The following is a 6,828-nucleotide window of genomic DNA, read 5'->3' on the forward strand; positions in this document are numbered from 1 at the left end:
TGGAGATAAGGAGGGTGCACCCTACTGCAAAAATGCTTATGGAAGAGTGCTTACAAATACTTCTCCTCCATTACAGGACTGTTTGTTGCCCGAAGCAGCTGTGCCTATGCCACCGCAGGCTGTTGGCTATCTGTTCTGATAACTCTTACAACTCGCCATAATTTTAAGTCAACGACGATAAGAACAAATAAGAGCAAGAGAGAGCATCACACTCCAATAATAGTTGCATGTTTCTCTCACATCAGATCATGGTATCAACAAATTGAAAATTTTAAATATACATGATCCGGGTCGAAAAATGCGATCTCGTGATTCGATCTCCACTCGAAGCGCCTATTCGTCCAAGACCAGATTTTGGGTTCCCTGAGAATGAAAACACGAACTGTGAGCTCGTCGGGCACGTCCCCGACAATGACCCTCCGACGCTCAAGTTAGTTTGGTCGAATGAAATTGGTTCGATCTAGGAGTTCGGTCTCAATTAAAGCGTATCAGTTACCTCATTTATGGCGTGTCGGGGTCTATTTATAACATACAGTTGTACGGTAAGTACTGGGCCACGTGGCCTTATCTCGTTGGTGTACGTCCCGATCGAACGGTGGTGAATGTCCGGGTTACCAGTCGGTGTACGCGATCCGGGTCGGGTCCCATGCGACCCGCCTGTTACAATATTCGCGGATCCTGACCTCAAAATGACTGTAATGCCCTTAATGAGGGGTGTTTTGGTCCTTTTGCAGGTATGATATTTGAGTACTCATCATTACTCCCTCAGTTTCTCAAAGTGCGAGCTCGCGCTTTAGAGGAAGTCGAATCGTCGCTGCGGACACGTGTCTCCCTCCTATCAGTCTGATCTGTGGCGCGTATCTCAAGGGGCTTTGCCTATAAATACTCCCAGCTTTCAAAACATTTCTCCTGCCCCACATACTGACTTTCGGCGACCATTTTTACAGCCTGAAGTTCGAATTCGACCTGCAGCTTCCAGAGTGGTTACCACAGCTCCCTTCATGAATTTCTCGCATAACATATAGAGCTCTTTCCTCATCCAAACACTTCAGGAGAGGTCCATCCACCGTTCGCTTATAGAGCTGTCCTGACAACATAGTGAATCGGGTGGCTCTGAATTTGACTCTCTTAGCGGCAATGGGGTCAAGAGGCAAGGTGCCGTCTTTAAGATATTTGGCAATTTCGTCCTTCCATGATTCAGGTTCTGCGATCGTCTGCACCTCCTTTCCGCCTGCGATACTTGGTCGTGCTCGAACCAGAGCCGTGATCTTGCGATCTCCAATCCCATCCATGGCGGCCCCGAACTTGGATAAGGCGTCTGCCTTGTCATTTTCTGCTCTTGGGACCTGCAAAACCGAACATCTGTCAAATTTTTTCATCCATTGCTGTGCGATTTCCTTGTAAGCTGTCATGGTCTTCTCTCTCGTCTCATACGTCCCCTCGATCTGCAAAGCCTTCGATCTGCAGAGCGATTAACTGAGAGTCCGTGAACACCTCCAAATCTTGGGCGCCCGCCTGGAAGGCGAGCTCTAGTCCCAGTACGAGCGCCTCGTACTCGGCTTCATTGTTTGTCACGGGGAAGGCCAGGCGAATGGCTGCTTCGATCTCGACTCCCTTCGGTCCCTGTATCCATACTCCGGCCCCTCCACTGTTGGCGTTCGAGGCACTCCCTTCGGTCCCTGTATCCATACTCCGGCCCCTCCACTGTTGGCGTTCGAGGCTCCATCTACGTGTAGTATCCATTTGGAGGTTTGCTCTTCGACCATTCTGGGTAGATCGGGTTCACCTGCTAGCTCTGTCACAAAATCTGCTAGTACTTGTGCTTTTTGGGCCGTCCTAGGTCGATATTCTATGTCATGTTGGCCCAACTCTACCGTCCACTTGATCAATCGACCTGATGCTTCGGGTCGCGACATGATGTGCTTCAAGGGGTAGTTCGTTAGCACGATCACCTTATGCGATTGGAAGTATGGTCGTAGCTTTCGAGCTGCGATTGGAAGTATGGTCGTAGCTTTCGAGCGGTGACCACGAGCGCGAGTGCCAACTTCTCCATCTCCGTGTATCTCAATTCGGCCCCTTGGAGCATTTTGCTTACGTAGTAGATGGGGTTCTGCTGACCTCCTTCTTCTCTCACCAACACCGAGCTTACTGCATGTTCCGATACACCCAGGTAGAGGAATAGTTCTTCGTGTTCCTTCGGGTTTGCTAATAAGGGAGGGGTCGTCAGGTACTTCTTCAGCTCGTGCAAGGCCTTCTCACACTCCTCGTTCCATTCGAAGTTCTTGGGTTTTCTCAGAATCCTGAAAAAAGGGAGACTTTTGTCAGCTGACCGCGAGATAAACCTTCCGAGAGAGGTGATTTTCCCTGTCAACTTCTGGACGTCTTTGATCGTGGCTGGAGAGCGCAGATCCATGATGGCTCGAATTTTCTCCGGGTTAGCTTCGATTCCCCGTTCGCTAACCATATATCCCAAAAATTTTCCTCCACCTACTCCAAACGTGCATTTGTCTGGGTTGAGTTTCATCCCGTATGATCTCATGATAGCGAACGCCTGGGCGAGATCAGTGAGGTGATCCTGCGACCTCTTGCTTTTTACGAGCATGTCATCCACGTACACCTCCATCGTCTTTCCGAGCAGGTCTCCGAACATCTTGTTAACCAGGCGCTGGTATGTAGCTCCTGCGTTCTTTAAACCAAACGGCATCATATTGTAACAAAAGATTCCTTTTTCTGTGATGAACGAAGTCTTGTCCTTGTCTTCTTCCGCCATGTGTATCTGGTGATACCCCTGGTACGCGTCCATCATCGAGAACATCTCGTAACCTGCGGTGGAGTCCACCATGACGTCGATCTGGGGCAACGGATAGGGATCTTTGGGGCACGCCTTGTTCAGATCCGTGAAGTCCACACACATTCGCCATTTCCCTGCGGATTTGGGGACAAGCACCACGTTAGATAGCCAATCGGTGTACTGAATCTCCTCTACATACCCGGCATTGAGCAGCTTGGTCACTTCTTTTCGGATGATTTCATTTTTGTCGCTCCCGAAAGACCTCTTCTTTTGTCGCACAGGTCGCATCGTTGGGTCTGTATTCAACCTATGCACGATCACCCCAGGGTCGATTCCTGTGAAATCAGATGGACCCCACGCGAACACGTCCATGTTCTCTTTCAGGAATTCGATCATGGCCACCTCTCTCTCCTTCAGGCTCGCTCCTATCCTGGTGGTTCTGTCCGGCTCATCAGGAGTGAGCTGGACGACTTTGTACTCCTCAGTGGGCTTTAGGTGCTCCGGCTCGTAGGGCCGAGGTTCAGCGTCTTCTTTCATTCTTCTCTTCTTCGCTTCGGGTTCTCCCTTCAGTGATAGATTGTAGCATTTCCGCGCCTCTTTCCGGTCGCACGCTACCTCTCCTACCCCGCGATCTGTTGGGAATTTCACCTTCATATGGTAGGTGGAGATGACTGCCCTGAAAGAGTTCAGTCCTGGCCTGCCCAATATCACATTGTACGCAAATGGGGTATCCACTACCAAAAATTTTACCATTGTTGTCCTCCGCCTGGGCTCGTCCCCTATGGATACTGGCAACTCGATCATTCCTAAGGACGTTACCTCGCTTCCCCCAAAACCGACTAGCGGTGTTTTTACCGGCTCCAACCGAAGATTTTCCAAGCCCATTTTGTCAATCACATTTTTGAAGATGATATCTGCGGAACTCCCGCTGTCCACCAAGACCTTGTGAACTGTGAAATTAGCGATGTCAAGTCTGATGACGATCGGGTCGTTCATCTCTCCCGTCTCCTCGGGTTTATCAGAGCTGCTAAAGGAAATGGCCTCCTCTTCTTCCACTTTCAGCACGAACTCTTTTCCTCTGCTTGAGTTCGAAGTTCTGGCGCATCTCTTCCTATCCCTGTTCGAGCTATTCGAGCTAGATCCCCCTGCAATCGTGTAAATTACTCCTTTAGTTGGCGCGTTGTTTGGGGTGGTCTGGGCGTGCATCGACTTCGATGGCCCCGGGTTTCTGTCTCTGCTCCTCGACCTGCTTCTCCTTGGTTCCTCCCTGCCTGTTCTGCAGTTGTGGGGGACTCGGTCTCTAAAGTACCCCTGCCTCATTAACCTTTCGATTTCGTCTTTCAATTGGAAGCACTCTTCCGTGTTGTGCCCTCTCTCCCGGTGAAACCTGCAGTATTTGTTGGAAAATTTCTTGGAGGGTGTATATCTAGTGTGCCTTGGCCATTTGAGAACATCCGCATTCTCGACCATCATCAACGCTTTTTCCCGCGACATTGGCAGTGGGGTGTAGTTGTGATATTTGGGAATGTATTTGGGCTCTCTTAGCTTTTCTTGCTTCTGTCTACTTCCCCCGACCTCTCTTGCTTCATTTGGTTTCCTGTACATCTGCTCGCGCTCCTTCCGCTCATAGTCCTTCATCGCATTCATCTCCTCCTCGTCTATATATTTCTGGGCTAGGGCCATGAGCTGCTCGGCGTCTCCAGGTGGGTCGCGTGCAAGTGCGGATGCGAACGGGCCCTTTTTCAAACCATGAATCAAAATACTGACCATCATATCTATACGCAGGTCCTGTATCTCTATCATTTCGTTATTGAATCTCCCTACGAAACTTTTCAATGTCTCGTCCTCTCTCTGCCGTATGGTGAATAAATGGGTGGCAGATCTCTTTTGCTTCCTCCGGCTTGCAAAGTGGAAGGAGAATTTTTGGATCATTTGCTCATGTGAAACAATGCTTCCCCTAGGTAAATTGGTGAACCATTCTTGTGCCTTTCCAGTTAATGTGGTCGCAAACAATTTGGCCATGATTGGGCCTGGCTGCCCGTATAAGTTCATAACCATATCAAAGGCCGCTACGTGTTCGTAGGGGTCCTTAGTTCCATCATATCTTGGCAAATCGGGTACTCGGAAGCCGGGTTCCACCACTTGAACCAGGATGTCGTTGCTAAAGGGTGAATTTTTGTTGTGCGCAACTATTTCTCCTCATTTTTTGAGTTCATCTATCTGTCTGTTAAGGTTCTCGATCTGCCTTCCCACACTTTCTACCTCCGCTCTCGAGATTACCGGTTCCCTTCTCTTCGCACGACTATGACTGCTAGAGCCAGCGTCGGATGACGCTGGTCGTTTACTGCGATGCTCCTGTCCGCCCTGTATTCTTGACTCTCGGGGCGGCTCCACATTTTCGAACAGTTGCCTCCTCGCTGTCTCCTTGACCAGGGGGGTCGCAGTTCTTCTTTCATATTCCACGATTGCTTTTCGACTAGCTTCCTCTATCATTTTCTGTAACTCATCGGGGGTTAGTTGGATGGTTGCTCCCACCCCTTTCCTTGGTGTCTCTTCTTCTCCGGCGTTTCTCCTTGACAAACCTTCCATTATGCTAAGGAATTCTCAGATGTTCCCACAGACGGCGCCAACTGATCCGGGTCGAAAAATGCGATCTCGTGATTCGATCTCCACTCGAAGCGCCTATTCGTCCAAGACCAGATTTTGGGTTCCCTGAGAATGAAAACACGAACTGTGAGCTCGTCGGGCACGTCCCCGACAATGACCCTCCGACGCTCAAGTTAGTTTGGTCGAATGAAATTGGTTCGATCTAGGAGTTCGGTCTCAATTAATGCGTATCAGTTACCTCATTTATGGCATGTCGGGGTCTATTTATAATACACAGTTGTACGGTAAGTACTGGGCCACGTGGCCTTATCTCGTTGGTGTGCGTTCTGATCGAAGGGTTACCAGTCGGTGTACGCGATCCGGGTCGGGTCCCATGCGACCCGCCTGTTACAATATTCGCGGATCCTGACCTCAAAATGACTGTAATGCCCTTAATGAGGGGTGTTTTGGTCCTTTTGCAGGTATGATATTTGAGTACTCATCAATACACAAATTACACAATAAATATATTATACTTATTGTATAATTAATTTATATTCGATGCATCCAATTCAATTCAAATTGTAATTTCCAATTACGTATAAGGATGCATTGGTTTGGATTGCCAAATAAGGCACCAAGCTAGTGGTAGATATTCTAGTGTATTTGGTGCATTGAACCAAGCCTTTAAATTAAATCGAGATAAGGCCGTAAATGATGGGCTTTGCCATGGGCGATATGGGCTCATATCCTCAAGCATTCTTCACACCATAAGGCCCATAATTTGAATCCATTAAGAAAAGCTAATCCACATTTAATGCATGAAATCCATGTCTTTTTCACTCAACCTCTCGCAATGTCTCAGTCCTCTTTTCCATTCTACTGTTTCTGGAAGCAGCTCCACTGCACCTTTTACAATTCCTTTATTGCAGACTTCTGAGGTTTGACCCAATATTAACTGTTACAACACAAGCATCCAAAACCTAGTTAACATCAAAACAACCTAAATAGGGGATAGGGGACGTACACATTTCACACGTCTGCAGTTTCTTGAGAACCCATTGAAAAAATAATAATTAGTAACCCTATTAAAACAGAGTGATTTATCGATAATTAAATAATTAATAACAATCCATGTACACAGCTGTCAATCACATGCAAATACCCTTAATTTCGCTAGCAAGTCCTTGTTAGATGGAAAACCTCGTGAAAATCTTACTAAATCAGTGATGAATAATTAACTTACACAAACCATCATTAATTGCTGATTAGGTAGCTAAAACTGGTGGTTATAATAGTCCAGGCCCACTTAATTAATCCCGTTTTAAGTCCACATACTGGGCTTGTGGTCAGAAAATGACGTACTTAACAGGCCCTTTAGGTTTTAGCCATACCACGACCACGACAATCACAACTAAGCACAGCTTCAAAGTCTGTAATAGGATAGCTTT

Source organism: Sesamum indicum, linkage group LG15 (assembly GCF_000512975.1).
Source record: "Sesamum indicum cultivar Zhongzhi No. 13 linkage group LG15, S_indicum_v1.0, whole genome shotgun sequence".
Classification (NCBI taxonomy): domain Eukaryota; kingdom Viridiplantae; phylum Streptophyta; class Magnoliopsida; order Lamiales; family Pedaliaceae; genus Sesamum; species Sesamum indicum.